At 38.3% G+C, this 22,950-nt stretch overlaps 1 non-coding gene across 1 annotated transcript; it reads right to left on the bottom strand.

The window, feature by feature from the left end:
* Positions 1-20,797: 20,797 nt before the first annotated feature.
* Positions 20,798-20,905, bottom strand: LOC148571988 (small nucleolar RNA R71). Its single transcript, XR_015880405.1, has one exon. It is a non-coding gene; the product is annotated as a small nucleolar RNA R71 (small nucleolar RNA).
* Between the last annotated feature and the right edge of the window lie 2,045 nt (positions 20,906-22,950).

Genomic DNA, 22,950 nt, shown 5'->3' with positions numbered 1-22,950 from the left:
TGAGCGGAATCAAGATTTAGATGAGAATTGCGGAATGTAAAATTGGCGGGAAAAGTAAATGACAAGGAATTGAAATGACAAGGAATTTAAATGGCAGAATCTTAAATTGCATGAATTAAAGAGCAGAAGCTAAATTGCTGAAAATTAAAAGGGAGTGGGGGTGATTGCATAAATTGAGTTGCAGAATGTAAAAGAAAGTGGAAATCAGAAATGGGGAATTCATTGGGTGTTAGGAGATATTGAGATCTCCGAATCAAAACATGTATATCTCTTCCTCAAGCAATGCGTTCATTGAATTTTGCTTGGCAATCTTATATGATTGGATCCCAATCCCTTGGCTCACCAATTCTCTCTAAAAATGAACAAATTCCCAATCCCTTGGTTTAAATGTTCATAAGAAGAGATGATGCTCTATCACTGATTATACCACACAATTTCATGAACCACAATTTGGTAGGATTACATGTCACAATATCCATCCAAACCCCAATCCAATTCATTGTGAGAAAGCTTCTCTAGCATGAATCCTCCATTCCTTTCCCAAGGTTCCGAAGGATTCCAATTATGGGTAGTTTCTTTCCCAAGACAACTACCCAATGGAATTAGATCGAGAAGCTTTCCAACAAAATTCAAGAGAAAAGATTGAAGAAGAAGATAAACTATTATTGATTCATTGAATTACAATAGAGCTCCCTAACCCAATGAAAGGGGGTTTAGTGAGTCATAGCTCTGAATTCAATTACAAAGAAATGAAAACTAGCTCCTTAAAAGTGAAAGTAAAAGTCCCCATCAGGGGCTGGATTCCCCTTCAATCCCCCCTCTTCAAATGCAGAAACTAAGGCCTTTAAATAGGCTCCCTAAATTACAAAATGAAAATGAAATTCAAAGCAAATTACAATCAAATGAAAATAAACTATTCTAGATGATTCTTGTGGCCTTGATTTGGTGTTGTTGATGGGCCTTGCTTGCTTGAAGGGCTGAGTGACATAATTGATCCAAAAAGGATAATGATCCATTAAACTACACTCAAATGTTGCACCCCCTTTCTTGAGTCGTCACTTTGTTCTCTTGTCAACCTTGCCAATTTGATGCCAAATATAGACTATTATACCTCGTTGGAAAGCTATGGATGTCAGCTTTCTAACGCAACTGGAAGCACCTCAATTGGATCTCTACAACTTGAGTTATACTCCATGGAAGGTGAAGAGGTCAGCTGGCCTGATTGCATGTTGGTACTATGCTCTTCTATGCACATTACGGGGCTGTTTTCTCCCTCAATTTTTAGTATCCACCATGCATGCCATATATGCTTGGAAAGCTCTAGATGTCTTCTTTCCAATGCATTTTGAATCACCTCATTTGGAGTTTTGTAGCTCAAGTTATTTATGTTTGAAGAAGGCATGGTCAAGCTGTTCCATATAACACGTTTAAGCTTCAGTTTAAGGTTAAACTGAAGCTTAAACGTGGATAAAGGAAGGGCAGCCCTGGAGGTCGAACACGTTTAACCTCCAGTTTGAGGTCAAACTGGAGGTTAAACGTGGAAGCTTAGAATGGTAGCCCTGGAGGTGTCGAACACGTTTAACCTCCAGTTTGAGGTCAAACTGGAGGTTAAACGTGGAAATGGAGAGAGCAACCCTGGAGGAGAAAGGCTGTCGAACACGTTTAAGCTCCAGTTTGAGGTCAAACTGGAGCTTAAACGTGGAAATGGCTCCCTGGTGCTATTCCCACTTCTGGCGTTTAACCTCCAGTTTGAGGTCAAACTGGAGGTTAAACGTGGAACTCCTTCCTGAGTGGCATTATCATTCTGGCGTTTAACCTCCAGTTTGAGGTCAAACTGGAGGTTAAACGTGGAATGCTTCTTTGGTGAGACTTTTCATTCTGGCGTTTAACCTCCAGTTTGAGGTCAAACTGGAGGTTAAACTTCAATTCCAGCATTTCTTAGCCTTCATGATTCTGGCGTTTAAGCTCCAGTTTAGGCTTAAACTGGAACTTAAACTCCACATGTGATATTCAAGCTTCCTTTATTGATTTTGTTGCTTCCTTGCCTAGCCTCTTCTTCCCTGAAATCATCCAAACAATTACATCAAAGTCTTGCAAAAATTCATGAGAATTCTTCCATTCATAGCTTTCAAGGAATATAACTAAAAACTCATGGAATTTGCATCAAAATCTTCATGTTGAATGATTTAAGACAAGCATGACTATTTGGCCCAAAATGATTACTTAAGGCTCAAGAAAATGCATAAAACAACTAAAAATAAAAGAAAAAGGCTAGTGAAACTAGCCTAAGATGCCTTGGCATCACGGATCATTGCAACTGATGAAAACAGCAGAAGAAGCTTAAAATCTTATTGACATGGTGGCCAATAATCAATATTTCTTTGCTCACCAAAGAAATCGCCAACCATCACAAAGGAGAGGAGTAATGGAGCTAGAAGGAGTGGACTCAATCTTGGCTCAAAACAAGATGATGCAGCAGCAAATCCAAGAACAATTTGAGCAAATGGCCAAGAGGATTGATAGCCTCCAAGTTGCAGCAGTTAACACAAGCCAACCATCATCCACATGGGGGCAAAATGAAGAAACTCAAGAAGAACAACAACAAGAGCAAGTGCAGTATATGCACAACCAAGGACCAAATGAAGTGTATGGTGATACATACAATTCATCCTGGAAGAACCACCCAAACCTCAGATGGGGAGATAATCACACCCAAAACCAACAACCATGGCAGAGAAACTCAAACCAAAACAACCCAAGAAGCAACCAAAACCACAACCAGCAGCAAACTAACCAGAACCCCTACAGAAAAACTCAAAACAACTACCCCAACCCCAACCAGTACCAATCCAATAACCAACCCTCCAACCAAAATACCTACCATCCACCACCCACATCTCATAACCCACCTCAAGTATCACCTGAATCTCAAAGACTCACTAACTTGGAGACCTTGATGGATAAATTGTTGAAACACCCGGAAATGACAACCAAGAATCATGAAGCCTCCATAAAGAGCCTAGAGAGGCAGATGGGGCAAATCTCCAAGCAGATCTCTATTGAGAGACCTTCAAGCTCTCTGCCGAGTGACACAATTCCAAATCCTAAGGAAGAATGCAAGGCAATACAATTAAGGAGTGGGAGAACATTGGTGAGCAACAATGACACTACAAAGAAGCAAGCAGAGAGCAGCAAAAGACCAATAGAAGATGAGGAGCAAACAAAGGAAGATGAAGCCAAGAATCAAGTTGTGATGCCAAACAAGAGCACTGAGAAACTCAAAGAGAAGGATAACCAGTCACACGGTTCAAAAGAAGTAACTTAGGGACAGCAGCAAATAGGAAAGAGCATCACACCTCCACTGCCATATCCCCAGAGATTCAACAAAGAAACTAAGGACCAACATTTTCATAAGTTCCTTGAGACTTTCAAAAAGCTGGAAATCAATATTCCCTTGGCTGAAGCACTTGAGCAAATGCCTCTGTATGCCAAGTTTTTGAAGGAGCTTATCAACAAGAAAAGAAGTTGGCTTGAGAAAGAAACTGTGTTACTCACCGAGGAATGCAGTACTTTGATTCAAAGGGGCATTCCACCAAAACTCAAGGATCCAGGAAGCTTTGTAGTCTCATGCACCATTGGCAGAATAATTCTCAACAAAGCTCTCTGTGACCTTGGTGCCAGCATCAACTTAATGCCTCTCTCAATGATGAGAAAACTTGCTATAGAAGAGCTTAAACCCACCAGGATGTCATTGGTCATGGCTGACAGATCAATCAAAACACCCACTGGAATTGTGGAAAATCTGTTGGTGAAGGTTGGGGAGTTTATTTTCCCAGCAGATTTTGTGATTTTGGATACTGAAGAGGAAGGAAACAATTCAATCATTTTGGGAAGGCCATTTCTAGCCACAGCAAGAGCCACTATTGATGTAGAAAAAGGAGAAATGATCTTCAGGGTCCACAATGAACAAATGGTCATAAACGTCTTCAAGTCAATGCAACACATTCCTGAGCAAGAGGATTATGTGAGAGTGGACATGATAGAGAGTTTGGTGGAAGAAATGCTGGAAGAAAGTCCTCAAGAGTAAGAAGGAAATCAAGGGGCAACAGAAGAACAAGTAGCTGAGACTTCTATTGAGCAAGATGAAAAACAAGACAAGAAGGAAGAAGTACGAAAACAAGAACTGAAACCATTACCCACCCATCTCAAATATGCATTCCTTGGCACATCGGAGAGCTTCCCAGTAATCATTAATTCATCCCTGACAAAGAAGGAAGAAGGAGAACTTCTTGATGTACTCAAAGCTCACAAAGATGCTTTAGAATGGACCATTGATGACCTGAAGGGAATCAGCCTGCAGTGTGTATGCATAAGATCCTCTTGGAAGATAATTCCAAACCAGTGGTTCAACCACAAAGAAGGCTAAATCCCACAATGAAGGAAGTTGTCCAGAAGGAAGTAATGAAGTTGTGGAATGCAGGGATAATCTTCCCAATATCTGACAGCCCATGGGTAAGCCCGGTTCAAGTTGTACCAAAGAAAGGAGGAATGACGGTCATCACTAATGAGAAGAATGAGTTGATCCCTACTAGAACAGTGACTGGGTGGAGGATGTGCATAGACTATAGAAGACTGAATGATGCCACCAGGAAGGACCATTTCCCTCTCCCATTCATTGATCAGATGCTGGAAAGGTTGGCCGGCCATGCCTATTATTGCTTTTTGGACGGATATTCTGGGTATAATCAAATCGTGGTGGACCCCAAGGACCAAGAGAAGACTGCCTTTACATGTCCATTTGGAGTCTTTGCATACCGGAGGATGCCCTTTGGGCTTTGCAACGCCCCTGCCACATTTCAAAGGTGTATGCTCTCCATTTTCTCTGATATGGTCGAAAAGTTTTTAGAAGTCTTCATGGATGACTTCTCTGTTTTTGGTGATAATTTCAATGCTTGCCTAAACCATTTAACCCTTGTTTTGAAACGGTGCCAAGAAACTAATTTAGTTTTGAACTGGGAGAAATGCCATTTCATGGTACCCGAAGGGATTGTTCTTGGCCATAAAGTTTCAAGAAAAGGGATAGAGGTTGATAAGGCAAAGGTTGAAATCATAGAAAAACTCCCTCCACCAATTAATGTGAAATGTGTTAGAAGTTTCTTGGGGCATGCTGGATTCTACAGAAGGTTTATCAAGGATTTTTCAAAAATAGCTAAACCTTTGAGTAATCTATTAATGCTTGATAACCCTTTTGTTTTTGATGAAAACTGCCAACAAGCTTTTGAAACTTTAAAAAACAGACTCACAACAGCACCAATCATCACACCTCCAGATTGGGAGTTACCCTTTGAACTCATGTGTGATGCAAGTGACCTTGCAATTGGTGCTGTACTTGGGCAAAAGAAGGGAAACTTAAATCATGTCATATATTATGCAAGTAAAGTGTTGAATGAGGCCCAAAGAAATTACACCACAACGGAGAAGGAGTTGCTAGCTGTAGTTTATGCTTTTGATAAGTTTAGATCATACTTGATAGGATCCAAAGTTGTAGTTTATACTGACCATGCTGCACTTAAGTATTTGATGTCAAAACAGGATGCTAAACCAAGACTTATCAGGTGGATATTGCTCTTACAAGAGTTTGACATTGAGGTAAGAGACAAGAAGGGCACTGAAAACCGGGTTGCTGACCATTTGTCGAGGCTACCACATGAAACAATTCAACAAGCAACTTAGCCCATGAACGAAAGCTTCCCAGATGAGCACCTTTTGCAGATCCAGCAAGCACCTTGGTTTGCTGACATAGCAAACTACACAGTGAGAAGAAAGATACCTCAAGACTTTTCTAAGCAACAAGTGAAGAAGTTAATCAATGAGGGAAAGAAATTATTATGGGATGAACCCTTCCTGTTCAAGAGATGTTCTGATGGATTAATTAGAAGGTGTGTCCCTGAGAGTGAAATGAGGGATATCCTGTGGCACTGCCATGGTTCAGCTTATGGTGGACACTTTGGCCCAGAGAAAACAGCTGCAAAGATATTGCAGAGCGGCTTCTACTGGCCAGAAAATATGTTCACCAATGTAATGAATGCCAGAAAGCAGGAGGATTAACAAGAAGGAATGAGATGCCTCAAAACTTCATCTTGGAACTGGAATTATTTGATCTATGGGGAATTGATTTCATGGGGCCCTTTCCCCCTTCCTATTCTTTCAGATATATCTTAGTCGCAGTGGAGTATGTCTCAAAGTGGGTGGAAGCCATAGCTACGACCACCTGTGATGCACAGATTGTCCTCCAATTCCTTAAAAAGCACATTTTCACAAGATATGGAGCGCCCAAGAGTCTTGTCAGTGATGGTGGTAGTCACTTTTGCAGCAAACAGATGGAGAAGCTCCTCCACAAATATGGAGTAATCCATAAAGTGGCTACACCTTACCACCCTCAGACTAATGGCCAGGCTGAACTAGCAAATAGGGAATTAAAGAAGATCTTAGAGAAAACAGTGGGAAGCACAAGAAAAGATTGGGCTAGGAAGCTAGAAGATGCATTATGGGCATATAGGACAGCTTTCAAAACTCCTATTGGCAAGTCACCCTTTCAGCTATTGTATGGCAAATCCTGCCACCTCCCTGTAGAGCTTGAACACAGAGCTTTTTGGGCCACTAAACTCCTCAACCTTGATTCCCAAGCTGCAGGAGAAAAAAGGTTGTTGCAACTGAATGAGTTAGATGAATTCAGGATAGAAGCTTATGAGAGTGCTAAGATATACAAGGAAAGAGCTAAGAGGTGGCATGACAAGAAGATCACAAAGAAGGAATTCAAGCCAGGGCAGCAAGTGCTCCTATATAACTCAAGGCTTAAGATCTTCCCTGGCAAACTTAAGTCTAAATGGACTGGCCCATACTTGGTGACAAAGGTTTTTCCTTATGGGAGCATTGAACTGCTAGATGAAGCAACAAAGAATCAATTCACAGTAAATGGTCACAGAGCAAAGCTGTACTTGGGAGGACAATGGGATAAGGAAAAAGAGGTCCAGAACCTACAGCCTTCCTGAAAGGAATTGAAGGATGTCAAGCTAGTGACAATAAAAGAGCGCTTGTTGGGAGGCAACCCAACCTGAGGTAGTTTTCTTTTCATAGCTTTTTCAATAAAAATGTTGAATAATTGACATGTATTGCAAGGAGCTAAGTTTGGTGTTGCACACCAAAAACAACTTAAGGGAGAATGGAGGATTCTAAGTTTGGTGTTCCACCAAAACCTCATTCAAAAGCACATTCTATCTTCCTGCACATTGTTAGTTCCAAGCAATTGAACAGATTATTCAACCACTTAACTGCTTTTTAGTCTTAACTTCATAACCTTTAGCAAGGACACAAGATTTTGCCTAGAGTTAACCTGCTGTATCCAGAGAAGTGGCAAGAACTCAAGTTTGGTGTTCCCACACCAAATTAAATCCACAAGCCACACTCAATTCATGCATACTAACTGGTCATCTAAGGGCTTGAGAAGAAAGCAACTTTTGAGAATTATGCAGGGAATTCACCACCATTTGAAGACACTATGCATCATAACTCAAAAGGGCACAACAGAAGGAAGGACAAAGGAATTGCAAACCAATAGATTGTATTTATACTTAACTCTTACTGTTGAAAAATGTTTTGACTTGTGTTTTGATAAAGTGTTCATCTAATACAAGTAGAATTTCTCTTAGAATAAGTAAGCTAGTCTATGTGTGTACTTGTGTGTTTACTTTCACTGAACAAAACGCATGCTTTGTCCCCTGCATTTTCAATTCAATAAAATAAATATTTGAATGTGAAGTGAGATAGTTCTCTGTTAGATAGAAGTACAATAAAAGTAAGTGGTGGTGTGTGTGTGATTGTATAATAGCTCACTTTAGTGAATAAAAGAACTAGGATGTCTCCTTCTAAGTATAGAGTGGCCCACTGTCTATGAATCTCAATCAAATAAAAATCCTTGGTTAGAAAGAAAAACAAAAAAAAAGAAAAAAAAAGCCAAAGAGTGGCAGAACAAAAGAAAAACAAAAAGAAACAAAGCTGGACACCAATAGCTTGAACCTTAGAATATATGCCTGTGGTGTCTTTGTATTAGGATCTGCTTGGACTATTAAGCTCTTTGGAGTGCATCAACACTTGATGACTTGGGTTAACTAACCCGGGATCATCAGCTGAAAGTCCATTATCAAGAGCAACCTAACTACAAAGCATTTAGTAACCCAAAGAGGTGCTGGGCATCAATATTCTAAGAAGGAATGTGAGCCAAGTATCTATAGTGAATAATGTGTCAAGTATAAAGAAAAGGAAATGAACTTGCTACACATGACACTCAAATAAAGCTTATGAACAAAATAATAGCCAAAGATAGAGAAATAATGAGAGGTCATAGCAGTATGTTACTTGAAGCTTGAAGGAGACTTTCTAGGCTTAAGAATCAATAAGAGGTGAGTGTTTACATATCCACATAAAACCCCATGAACTACCAATAACACTCTACTAGCATGAACATCCTCTTCCATTTCATTCTTTCTTCTAAAAAAAATCAATTCTTGCTTGGGGACAAGCAAGCTTTAAGTTTGGTGTTGTGATGACAAGTCATCTTAGCCTAGTTTCACTAGCCTTTTTCTTTTGTTTTCAACTGAATTATGTACTTTCTTGAGCCATAAGCAAGCCAATTGGGTAGATTTTCATGTTTCCTTTGATTTAATCAACCATGTATGAATTAATGCAATTTCATGAGGTTTTATGCTATAATTGTCACATATTATGAAAGAATGAATATCTCATGATTTTGAGCATAGCTTTGATGTGTTTGGTTGATTAATGATAGGTGAAGAAAGCTTGGAGAAAGGTTGAAGCAAGAAGGAATGGCTAGGAGGAAGAGAGGACAAAAAGTTTGAGCAAACGTTTGCCTCAAACTTTAGCTCAAACTTTTGGATTAATTGAAAATGAACCAGGAAGCAAAAAGCTGGACCAAAAGTTAGCCTCAAACTTTTTGGCTAACTTTTGGGCAAAAAGCTGGAGCAAAAGTTAGCCTCAAACTTTTTGGCTAACTTTTGGGCAAAAGCTGGAGCAAAAGTTAGCCTCAAACTTTTTGGCTAACTTTTGGCATCACAAATCAACACCCTGGAGAGCAAAAGTTTGCGCCAACGTTAGCCCCTAACTTTTTGGCTAACGTTGGCGCATGAAAAACACACCCTGGAGAGCAAAAGTTTGCGCCAACGTTAGCCTCTAACTTTTTGGCTAACATTGGCGCCATGAGTATGCAAGGGGAGGCCAACGTTGGAGCAAAAGTTAGACCCCTAACTTTTGCCCCAACGTTGGTATCAGCAAAGAAGGGTGGCTGATGTGAAAAGTTGGAGTAAAAGTTAGCCTCAAACTTTTACTCCAACTTTTACTCAAGCTTTCATAATTCCAACCCGGTTCAATTCGGTTCTTCTCCAAACTCCAAGAGCAATCAACCAAGGCCTCTCTCAACCCAATTCCTTCAAGAGCAAAGGCCCAATTGAAGGCTTGAAGACCATTTGAAGAAAGTGTATAAATAGCATAGGATTTAAGTTTTTTGGAGAGCTTTTCCTTTGAGTTTTCAGAGAGAGTTTTCGGAGAGTTTTGGTGTTGAGTGAATTTTAAATTTCTAAGTCTTGGGGAAGGAGAATTGAATTCCCTTCCGCTTAGTTTTCTTGCTTTAAATTTCAATTACAATTGTTCTGGATCTTGGGTGGAGAATTGAAGAACTTCTATTTCAATCTCACCTTGGGATCTTGTTTAATTTTCTGCTTAATTGAATTTTAGTTTCGGTTAATTGCTTTTCATCTACTTTCTTTGCAATCTACATTTCCTTTGCAATTGTTCTTGTTGGATCTAGGAAGGCATTGAGATCTAGACTTGGTTTTCTAGTCTCTTGGGTCCTGAGATCCGGATTTCCCATTTCCCATTCCCTGTTTACTGTTTTCGTGCTCATTTACATTTCTGTTTTAAGATCCGGTTCGATTCAAGACATCCTTTACTTCTCTGTTTGTTGCAATTTACTTTTCCTTGTTTAATTTCTGCAAATCCAACTCCCAATTCCCTTTACAATTCAAGCCATTTACATTTCTTGCACTTTAAGATTCTGCAATTTACATTTCTTGCGTTCTAAGTTTCTGCTATTTAATTTCTTGCTCTTTAAGATTCAGCACTTTAAATTCCAGTTCTCTTTAATTTCATGTAATTCACCCATTTCCTTTACTTTCTATGCAATTTAAATTTTGCAAATCACAAATCTCTCAACCAAATCTTGATTCGCTTGACTAAATCAACCACTAAACTAAAATTGCTCAATCCTTCAATCCCTGTGGGATCGACCTCACTCCCGTGAGTTATTATTACTTGATGCGACCCGATGCACTTGCCGGTTAGATTTGGGTGTTTTGGAGAAATTTGTTTTTCCACAAAAATATCCCATCATGTACCGGGTCGCATCAAGTAGTAATAACTTACAAGAGTGAGGTCGATCCCACAGGGATTGATGGATTGAGCAATTTTAGTTAGGTGATGAATTTAGTTAAGTGAATATTTGATGATTTGAGGGATTTTGATTAACAGAAGTGAAATTGCAAGAAAATAAAAGTGCAGAATAAAAATTTGCTGAATCTTAAAGTGCAGAAGAAGTAAATTGCAGAAACTTAAAGAGCAAGAAAGTAAAAGAGCTAAAACTTAAATTGCAAGAAAGGTAAATAACTGAAACTTAGGGTGTAAGAAACTTAAATTGCTGAATCTAAATTGCTGAAAAATGTAAATTGCTTAAAGAAAAAAGGGATTTGGATATTGGGATTCAAATTGAACTAGAAAATTGAAGTGTAGTAAACTAAAGAACTATGAGATGAAGAGAATTGCAGATGAACCGAAACAGAAATAAAAAATTGCAGAAGAATCAAAGCAGCAATAAAGCTCAGCTCGATTATGAAATCTTAAAAGATAAATTGACAATTGAAGAAGAGTAATGAGAACAGAAAGCAGATCTAGATCTCAATTACTCTCTTGACAAAATAGAAAAGAAATTGCAGAAGAAATAAAAATGAAAACAGAAAAGAAAGTTCAGATCTAACTTTCCAATTCTTAGAACTATCAAAAGAAAAGTAGAAGATGATTCTCAGATGAAGAATTTCAATGGAATTCTTTAATCTGAATTCAAAAACCCAAAACAAAAAGTAGAAGTTGCAGAAGAAAGAACAAGCAGAAAGAAAACTAGATCTAATCCCAATTCCCCCAAATTCAAACAAATGAAAATTTAAGAGTGAGAAAACTAAAAATGAGCAAAAGGTCCTTCTCAAATCAAATTTGTTCCTATTTATACACTTTCTATTTTGGTATTCAAAACTTGGAGAGGGCTTTTCAATTTTTTTGCCTTGAATGAATATAGATCCGGATTGGCTTGGTGTAATTGGATCAGGGTGCATTTTGTGCTCCCAGTGGAGCGTTAAGTTCACTTTGTGAACTCCACGTTCATTTTGCTTGCATGCTTCCTCACGTGCCAATTGCCTCCTACTAGCGTTCACTTAGTGAACGTTAAGTTCACTCATTGAGCGCTCTCTTTGTTGCGTGCCCTGGTTCCTTGGCCCATTCTCCCGAAAACGTTCACTTAGTGAACGTCACGTTCACTTATTGAACGTGCTTCTTGTGTGCTTCTTTGGTTGAGCGCTAGTCTTCATGGGCGTTGCATTAGTGAACTCCAAGGTCACTTACTGAACTTCCTCAGCACTGGCCCCTTGGTGCGTGCCTCCCCTTCATGGGCATTGCATTAGTGAACTCCAAGTTCACTTATTGAACGCCCTTAGTGTGCAGATGGCCTCCAAAGTTGTGAAAGTCACGAAAAAGTTCACAAAGTGAATGCCACGTTCAAAGTTTGAACGCTACCCTTTGCTCCTTTGGTGCATTTGGCATGATCTTCCTTCCCAAGGCTTGAGAATCACAAAAAAGTTAGAAAAGTGAACGCTAAGTTCACTTTATGAACGCTAGCCATTTGCTCTTTGAGCTTGGCGTTCACTAATTGCACGCAACGCTTCCATGGTTGTTTCTTTTCTTCATTTCTTCATTTCTTCACCTACAAACAACCAAACAAATAATCAAAGTATCACCAAATTCACAAGATCTTTGCATCATTCATAAATTCAATTAATTATAGCATAAACCCTATGATTTTGTGTAAAATAAATGATGGTTGATTGATTCAAAATAATCATGAAAATCCACTCCAATTGCTTACTTATTGTGCAAGAAAGTGCATAAAACCTAATGAAACTAATGAAAAATACTTGTAAAACTAGCATAAGATGACTTGTCATCAATAGTTCAATTATCTTGATGTGCTGACATTACTTTTGTTCTATGAATGTATGAATGAATAGTGCATATTTGAAATTGGAGTTAAGAATGTTGGCTCCTGAAAGAATGATGAAAAAGGAGAAGTATTATTGGTACTCTAAAAAATCAAAAGAAATTGATTCTTGAAGCAAGAAAAAGTAGCAAAAAGCAACAACAACAAAATGCGAAAAAATATATAGTAGAAAAAGAGAAATAAAAAGCAGAAAAAGCCAGTAGCTCTTTAAACCAGAAGGCAAGAGCAAAAGGTCAATAACCCTTTAAACCAAAAGGCAAGGGCAAAAGGATCCAAGGATTTAAGCATCAATGGTTAGGAGGGCCTAAAAGAAACAAAATCTTAGCCTAAGCACTCCAAAGAAACAATGTCCCTAACTATATGCTTGTGGTGTGAAGGTGTCAAGTAAAAAGCTTGAGACTGAACAGTTAAAGTCGTGATCCAAAGCAAAAAGAGTATGCTTAAGAACTCTGGACACCTCTATCTGGGGATTCTAGCAAAACTAAATCACAATCCGAAAGGGTTCACCCAGTTAAGTGTCTGTGGCATTTATGTATCTGGTGGTAATACTGGAAAACAAAGTGCTTAGGGCGACGACCAAGACTCTAAAAGCTGTGTTCATGAATAAAAAAGAACTAAACTAGGAGAGTCAATAATATCATCTGGATTCTAAGTTCCTAAAGAGGCCAACACTTCTGAAATTCAATGGATAGTGAGATGCAAAAAATATTCAAAAGCAAAAAGCTAATATTCAGAAGCAAAAAGCTACTAAGTCCCGCTCATCTAATTGAAACTGAGCTTCATTGAAAACTCTGAGATTTATTGTATCTTACTCTTCTTTTTATCCTACTTTGTTTTTAGTTGCTTGGGGACAAGCAACAGTTTAATTTTCGTGTTGTGATGAGCGGATATTTTATACACTTTTTAACATCACTTTCATATAGATTTTAGCATGTTTTGTTTAAGTTTTATTATGTTTTCATAGGTTTTGGTGTAAAATTCACATTTTTGGATTCTACTATAAATTGTTGTGTTTTATGGTGATTTCAGGTCTTTTCTAGCTGAAATCTGAGAGTTTTGACAAAGTCTGATTCAGAGGCAAGGAAAGCGTAGCAGATGCTGTCAGGATCTGACCTCCGTGCATTCAAGCATGCATTTCTGGAGCTATAAATATGCAAATGGAGCTTTCTCAATGGCTATGGAAATCTAGCATCTAGGGATTTCCAGCAATATATAATAGTCCATACTTTTCTTTAAAGATGAAGGACCAAAACTGACGTTCAATGCTAGCCATCTACCCCCTTCTTGGCGTTGGACGCCCAAAAGGGAGCAGCTGGCGTCCAACGCCCAAAGGGGAGTCCAAAGGGGGCGTTCAACGCCCAAGAGCTCTACTAGCATGCGGAGACACCCTTAGCTCAGCTCAAACACTCACCAAGTGGGCCCCGGAAATAGATTTTTGCACTACAAGCCTAAGCCTATCATATTTCTGTAATCCTTAGTTATTAGATTAGTATATATAGGAGAAGATCACCCTTGTTTTAGGATCCTCGACTACTATAGAACATTATTTTATATTTTCGAGTTTCATTGTACAATATGAACCACTAAACCTCCTAGGTTAAGATTAGGAGCTCTGCTGAGTTTTATGGATTAATAAAAGTACTACTGTTCTATGTCAATTCGTGTTTGATTCTCTCCTAAGATGTATCTTCGTTTTTCAACCTTATGAATGAGTTAAACCGTCATAAGTTATCTCTATTCTACATGGGTTCAGCGAGTGTCTTTCATCTGATATCAATGAACCACTTGCTTGAGGATACATCTCTTAGACAGCTAATCCATGACTTCATTGGGGTCTTCTCGAGACATCAGTTCAGCTAAGGTATGGGGAGATTAGGGTCTTTGTGGTAAAGGCTAGAACCAAGGTGCATCATTCTCTGATCTGAAAGATTCAACCTTGTCTATGGTGTTTTGAGTAGGATCACCAAGGGGATGAACTGCAGGACCTTCACCCTCATTCAGACTGGATGCGCACTAAACCTGGTGTTCAGCCTAGAGGAAGATTGGCGGCCTCTCAACCGGCATTGATCACATACAGCCTGCTATAGAAGAAATCATTCATAGTTGGAGTAGTTAGTAAGAAAGTATTGATCCAGAAGAACAAAGCGTCTCCGAAACCTTAACCATCTTCTTATCATTGTATTAACAATTACTGAGTAATGTTATCCTTATTTTACTTTTATGCGTTTAAACAACTACACAACTTTTCTATCCGCCTGACTAAGATTTACAAGATAACCACTGTTTTATCCAAGCCAACAATCCTCATGGGATCGACCCTGACTCACCTCAGATATTACTTGGACGACCCAGTGCACTTGCTGGTTCAGTTGTGCGAAGTTAAATTCCGCGCACCACAACCTTGTACAGCTCACATGGAATTAGTTGGTGGACTTTTACCTCATTCTCCATCATGATGCAGTGAATCATTACAGCCCTTCTGATGGTAACTTCAGAGCGGTTGCTAGTAGGGAGTATGGAACGCCCAATGAAATCCAACCAACCCCTAGCAATTGGTTTGAGATCCAATCTTCTCAGTTGGTTTGGTTTACCTTTTGTGTTATTGATCCACTAAGTTCCAGGTAGACATATGTCTTCTAGAATCTGATCCAGCTTGGGATCAGCTACCACCCTCCTATTAAAGGATTCTGGATCATCCCTTTTTGGAGGCAACTTAAAGATCTCTCTCACTTTGTCAAGATGAAAATAGAGAGTCTTTCCTCGCATCATGGTGCAAAAAGTATAAAATCCTTGTCCATCTTTCTTTTGCTTATCTGTCATCCACAGATTTGCATAGAATTCATGGATCATTGTTATTCCAACATTGATCTCAGGGTCGGCTAGGATCTCCCAGCCTCTCTTTCGAATTTTTTCTTGGATCTCCGGGTACTCATCTTCTTTTGATTTGAATTTGGCCTTCAGGATTACTATCCTCTTGCACATTATTTTGTAATAATTTTCTTCATGCTGCTTTGTGTAGAATCTGAAAGGTTTGAAAACAACTGTTTGGTTGTCTTCTTTCTTGCTTCTTGAAGTGGGATTTTTACTTTTTGGAGCCATGGAATTCAAATAGAGTGAGAAGGTAAGGCTCTTTCCACACTAAACTTAAAAGGTTTGCTCGTCCTCGAGCAAAAGAGAAGAAAGAAGACGAGGAGGAGGAGAAGAATTCGAAAGGAATGAGGATGAGGGAGTGTGTGGGGCGAATGGTATATAAAGGGATGGAGAGGGTGGGTTTTCAAAATTTATTAGATAAAAGATAAATAAAATATGATTCACACCTTGGTAAAACATAGAAAAAGATAAGTTTTAAAAATTGTTTAATCATCAAAAGATATGAAAAAGATAAAAAGATAAAATAGAAGGTATGAAAAAGATTTTAAAGTTAAATAAAAGATTTGAAAAGAATTGCAAAAGATATGAAATTTTGAAAAAAATTTGAAAAAGATTTAAAAAGATTTTGAATTTGAAAGGAATTTGAAATTAACAGATGATTGTTGAAGGAATTTTGTTTAGAAGATATGATTAAAAAGATAACATTTGGAAAAGATAAGTTGTGAAAAAGTAAATAACTTTCCTATCCCTTGTTGGGCGTTTGAGCACCCAGAATGCCTTGATTCTGGCGTTCAATGCCATCCTGGTGCTCTTTCTGGGCGTTGAACTCCCAGCCAGTGCCTCTTGGCTGGCGTTCAACGCAAGCTTGCCACTCCTTCTTGGGCGTGGAATGCCCAGCTAGTGCTCCCTGGCTGGCATTCAACGCCAGTCTTTCATCCCCCTTTAGGGCGTTGAACGCGCAGCCAGTGCTCCCTGGCTGGCGTTCAACGCCAGGCTTGCTGCTCCTTGAGGGTGTTCAATGCCCAATCAGTACCTTCTGGCTGGCATTGAATGCCAGTCTTGCTGCCTCTTGGGGGCGTTCAATGCCCCTCTTTCCCTCTTGTCTGGCGTTCAACGCCAGCAAGGGGCTTCTCCCAGGGTGCTCTATTTTTCGTTCTGACTGCCCTTGCTTCTATTTTAACTACTGTACATGATCACAAACCTAAGGAAACAATTAAGAAAATTAAACTGATATAATTGAAATATACTTAATGAAAATAGAAATAACTCTAATTTGGTTGGGTTGCCTCCCAATAAGCACTTCTTTAACGTCACTAGCTTGATGGTACTGTGCTCATGTCAGGAACAGGGTGGATTTTTCTTGCTCAACTTTACCACCCAAGTAGTGTTTCACTCTCTGGCCATTAACAATAAATCTTTTGTCAGAGTAATTACTCTAGAGTTCTATGTGACCATAGGGTGATACATTAGTGATCAGGAAAGGTCCTGTCCAACGTGACTTAAGCTTTCTAGGGAAGAGCTTCAGTCTAGAATTGAAGAGCAGAACTTTTTGTCCAGGTTTAAAGACTCTGGAAGAAATCTTTCAGTCATGCCACTTCTTAGCCCTTTTGATGAGCGGATAATTTATACGCTTTTCGGCATTATTTTACATAGTTTTCAGTATGATTTAGTTAGTTTTTAGTATATTTTTTATTAGTTTTTAATTAAAATTCACATTTCTGGACTTTACTATGAGTTTGTGTGTTTTTCTGTGATTTCAGGTATTTTCTGGCTGAAATTGAGGGACTTGAGCAAAAATCATATTCAGAGGTTGAAGAAGGACTGCTGATGCTGTTGGATTCTGACCTCCCTGCACTCAAAGTGGATTTTCTGGAGCTACAGAACTCCAAATGGCACGATCTCAACGGCATTAGAAAGTAGACATCTAGGGATTTCCAGCAATATATAATAGTCCATACTTTGCCCGAGTTTAGATGACGCAAACTGGCGTTGAACACCAGTTCTATGCTGCATTCTAGAGTCAAACGCCAGAAACACGTCACGAACCAAGTTGAACGCCAAAAACACGTTATAACTTGGCGTTCAACTCCAAAAGAAGCCTCTGCACGTGTAAACTTCAAGCTCAGCCAAAGCACATACCAAGTGGGCCCCAGAAGTGGATTTCTGCATCAATTACTTACTTCTGTAAACCCTAGTAGCTAGTCTAGTATAAATAGGACTTTTTACTATTGTATTTTAATCTTTGGATTATCTTTTGATCTTTAGATCACGTTTGGGGACTGGCCTCTCGGCCATGCCTGGACCTTCATCACTTATGTATTTTCAAACGGTAGAGTTTCTACACAGCATAGATTAAGGTGTGGAGCTCTGCTGTTCTTCATGGATTAATGCAAAGTACTACTGCTTTTCTATTCAATTCAACTTATTCCGCTTCTAAGATATCCATTCGCACCCAAGAACATGATGAATGTGATGATTATGTGACGCTTATCATTATTCTCACTTATGAACGCGTGCCTGACACACACTTCCGTTCTACATGCAAACAAGCTAGAATGAATATCTCTTAGATATCTAATACAGGGGACTGAGTCCGAGATATTAGAATCTTCATGGTATAAGTTAGAACCCATGGATGGCCATTCTGGAGATCTGGAAAGCCTAAACCTTGTCTGTGGTATTCCGAGTAGGATCTGGGAAGGGATGGCTGTGACGAGCTTCAAACTCACGAGTGCTGGGCGTAGTGACAGACGCAAAAGGATAGTAAATCCTATTCCAGTATGATCGAGAACCAACAGATGATTAGCCGTGCCGTGACAGAGCATTTGGACCTTTTTCACTGAGAGGATGGGATGTAGCCATTGACAACGGTGATGCCCTACATAGAGCTTACCATGGAAAGGAGTAGGATTGATTGGATGAAGACAGCAGGAAAGTAGAGATTCAGAAGAACAAAAGCATCTCTATACGCTTATCTGAAATTCTCACCAATGAATTACATAAGTATCTCTATCTTTATTTTCTGTTTATTTATTATTATTATTCGAAAACTCCATAACCATTTAATATCTGCCTGACTGAGATTTACAAGATGACCATAGCTTGCTTCATACCAACAATCTCCGTGGGATTCGACCCTTACTCACGTAAGGTATTACTTGGACGACCCAGTGCACTTGCTGGTTAGTTGTATCGAAGTTGTGAACGAAAAAGAATTTGAGACTGAGAACGTGCGTACTGAGTTTTTGGCGTCGTTACTAGAGATCACAATTTCGTACACCAAGTTTTTGGCGCCGTTGCCGGGGATTGTTCGAGTTTGGACAACTGACGGTTCATCTTGTTGCTCAGATTAGGTAATTTTCTTTTTCGTTTTATTTTCAAAAAAAAATTGTTTTCAAAAATCTTTCAAAAAAATTTTTTTCCTTTTGTTTTCGAAAATTATTCTAACTTTTTAAGAATGAATTCTTGAGTTTCATAATAATAAGCTGAAGCTTGTCTGGCCATCAAGCTTTAGACTAACTTGGTATGATTCATGGGATTTTGATTGAGGACTTTGAATTCATTACTTCCTTTTTCCTATATGTTTTCGAAAAAAAAAATAAAATACAAAAAAAATTAAATTATAAAATCATAAAAATCAAAAATATTATGTTTCTTGTTTGAGTCTTGAGTCAACTTTTAAGTTTGGTGTCAATTGCATATTCATCTTGCATTTTTCGAAAATTGCATTCATGCATTGCATTCATTATGATCTTTGTTCTTGATAAACTTTCTTGTTTGATCTTCATATTATATTGTTTTATGTTGTATGGTGTTTTTCATATGCATTCTTACATTCATGGTGTCTAAAAATTAAAAATTTCTAAGTTTGGTGTCTTGCATGTTTTCTTTTCTTGAAAATCTTTCAAAAAAATAAAGTCTTGATGTTCATCTTGATCTTCAAAGTGTTCTTGGTGTTCATCTTGACATTCATAGTGTTCTTGCATGCATTGTGTGTTTTGATTCATAATTTTTATGTTATGTGTTATTTTTCATGTTTTTCTCTTTCCTCATTAAAAATTCAAAAATAAAAAAAAAATATCTTTCCCTTTTTCTCTCATAAATTTTCGAAAATTTGAGTTGACTTTTTCAAAATTTTTAAAATCTAGTTGTTCCTTATGAGTCAAATCAAATTTTCAATTTGAAAATCTTATCTTTTTCAAAATCTTTTTCAAAAATCAAATCTTCTTCATTTTTCTTATTTATTTTCGAAAAATTTTAAAAATATTTTTCAAAAATATTTTTCTTAATTTTATCTCATAATTTTTGAAAATATTATCAACAATTAATGTTTTGATTCAAAAATTTCAAGTTTGTTACTTTCTTGTTAAGAAAGATTCAAACTTTAAGTTCTAGAATCATATCTTGTGATTACTTGTGAGTCAAGTCATTAATTTTGATTTTAAAATTCAAATCTTTTTCAAAACTAATTTTAATCATATCTTTCTATCATATCTTTTCAAATCATAATTTTTTTTTAAAAATTTGATTTTAAAATATCTTCTCTATCTTCTTATCTTCTTATCTTTTCAAATTTGATTTTCAAATCTTTTTCAACTAACTAATTGACTTTTTGTTTGTTTATTATCTTTTTCAAAACCACCTAACTACTCTTCCCTCTCTAATTTTCAAAAACACTTCCCTCTTTTTCAAATTTCCTTTTTAATTAACTAATTGTTTTAATTTTAATTTAATTTAATTTCAAACTTAATTTTCGAAATTTAACTTTAATTTTTTATTTTAATTAATTTTTGAAAACTCCTCCCTCTCATCTTCTTCTATTTATTTAATTACTTACTAATACTTCTCCTCATCTCATGTCTCTGCTCCTATCCTCACCCTTGTGTTTGGATTATCCATTCTTCTTCACTCTTATTCCATTTCTTCTTCTACTAATAATAAGAAACCTCTTTACTGTAACATAGAGGATTCCTCTTCTTTTTTTGTTCTCTTCTCTTTCATATGAGCAGGAACAAGGAAAAGGGCATTCTTGTTGAAGCTGATCCAGAACCTGAAAGGACTCTGAAAAGAAAACTAAGAGAAGCTAAATTACAACAACCCAGAGACAACATTACTGAAATTTTCGAACAAGAAAAGGAGATGGCAGCCAAAAATAATAATAATGCAAGGAGGATGCTTGGTGATTATACTACACCTACTTCCAAGTTTGATGGAAGAAGCATCTCAATCCCTACCATTGGAGCAAACAATTTTGAGCTGAAACCTCAATTAGTTGCTCTAATGCAACAGAACTGCAAATTCTATGGACTTCCATAAGAAGATCCCTATCAGTTTTTAACTGAATTCCTGCAGATTTGTGAGACTGTTAAGACTAATGGAGTAGATCCTGAAGTCTACAGGCTCATGCTTTTCCCTTTTGCTGTAAGAGACAGAGCTAGAATATGGTTGGACTCACAACCTAAAGATAGCCTGAACTCTTGGGATAAGCTGGTCACGGCCTTCTTGGCTAAGTTCTTTCCTCTTCAAAAGCTGAGCAAGCTTAGAGTGGATGTTCAAACCTTCAAGCAAAAAGATGGTGAATCCCCCTATGAAGCTTGGGAAAGATACAAGAAGATGACCAAAAGGTGTCCTCATGACATGCTTTCAGAATGGACCATTCTGGATATATTCTATTATAGTCTGTCTGAGTTCTCCAAGATGTCACTGGACCATTCTGCAGGTGGATCCATTCACCTAAAGAAAACGTCTGTAGAAGTTCAAGAACTTATTGACATGGTTACAAATAATCAATTCATGTATACTTCTGAGAGAAATTCTGTGAATAGTGGGACGCCTCAGAAGAAGGGAGTTCTTGAAATTGATGCTCTGAATGCCATATTGGCTTAGAACAAAGTGTTGACTCAGCAAGTCAACATGATTTCCCAAAGTCTGAATGGATGGCAAAATGCATCCAACAGTACTAAAGAGACATCTTCTGAAGAAGAAGCTTATGATCTTGAAAACCCTGCAATAGCAGAGGTAAATTACATGGGTGAACCTTATGGAAACACCTATAATTCATCATGGAAAATCATCCAAATTTCTCATGGAAGGATCAACAAAAGCCTCAACAAGGCTTTAATAATGGTGGAAGAAACAGGCTCAGCAATAGCAAGCCTTTTCCATCATCTTCTCAGCAACAGATAGAGAACTCTGAACAAAATACCTCTAATTTAGCAAACTTAGTCTCTGATCTGTCCAAAGCCACTTTAAGTTTCATGAGTGAAACAAGGTCCTCCATAAGAAATTTGGAGGCACAAGTGGGCCAGCTGAGTAAGAAAATCACTGAAACACCTCCTAGTACTCTCCCAAGCAAGACAGAAGAGAATCCAAAGAGAGAGTGCAAGGCCATTGATATAACAATCATGGCCGAACCCACAAAAGAGGAAGAGGACGTGAATCCTAGTAAGGAAGACCTCCTGGGACGTCCAGTGATCAACAAGGAGTTTTCCTTTGAGGAACCAAAGGACTCTGAGGCTCATCTAGAGACCATAGAGATTTCAATGAACCTCCTTATGCCCTTCATGAGCTCTGATGAGTATTCTTCTTCTGAAGTGAATGAGGATGTTACTAAAGAGCAAGTTGCCAAGTACCTAGGTGCAATCATAAAGCTGAATGCCAAATTATTTGGTAATGAGACTTGGGAAGATGAACCTCCCTTGCTCATCAATGAACTGAGTGATCTGGATCAACTGACATTGCCTCAGAAGAAACAAGATCCTGGAAAGTTCTTAATACCTTGTACCATAGGCACCATGACCTTTGAGAAGGCTCTGTGTGACCTTGGGTCAGGGATAAACCTCATACCACTCTCCGTAATGGAGAAAATGGGAATCTTTGAGGTGCAAGCTGCCAGAATCTCATTAGAAATGGCAGACAATTCAAGAAAACAGGCTTATGAACAAGTAGAGGACGTGCTAGTAAAGGTTGAAGGCCTTTACATCCATGCTGATTTCATAATCCTAGACACTGGGAAGGATGAGGATGAATCCATCATCCTTGGAAGACCTTTCCTAGCCCAGCAGGAGCTATGATAGATGTTAACAGAGAAGAATTAGTCCTTCAATTGAATGGGGACTACCTTGTGTTTAAAGCCCAAGGCTATCCTTCTGTAACAATGGAGAGGAAGCATGAAAAGCTTCTCTCAGTACAGAGTCAACCAAAGCCCCCACAATCAAACTCTAAGTTAGGTGTTGGGAGGCCCCAGCCAAACTCTAAGTTTGGTATTGAATCCCCACATCTAAACTCTAAGTTTGGTGTTGGGAGTCTATAAAATTGACCTGATCACCTGTGTGGCTCCGTGAGAGCCCACTGTCAAGCTATTGACATTAAAGAAGCGCTTGTTGGGAGGCAACCCAATTTTTATTTATTTAATTCTACTTTTATTTTTATTGTTCTTTTATATTTTATTAGGTTCATGATCATGTGGAGTCACAAAATAAATACAAAAATTAAAAACAGAATAAAAAACAGCAGAAGAAAAATCACACCCTGGAGGAAGGTCTTACTGGCGTTTAAACGCTAGTAAGGAGCATCTGGCTGGCGTTCAACGCCAGAACAGAGCATGGATCTGGCATTGAATGCCAGAAACAAGCAACATCCTGGCGTTCAAATGCCAGGAATACACCCTGAGAAGAGCTGGCGCTGAA

This window comes from Arachis ipaensis, chromosome B3 (assembly GCF_059453495.1).
Source record: "Arachis ipaensis isolate K30076 ecotype BB chromosome B3, ASM5945349v1, whole genome shotgun sequence".
In the NCBI taxonomy this organism is placed as follows: Eukaryota; Viridiplantae; Streptophyta; class Magnoliopsida; order Fabales; family Fabaceae; genus Arachis; species Arachis ipaensis.
This window is presented reverse-complemented; position numbering and strand designations above follow the sequence as displayed.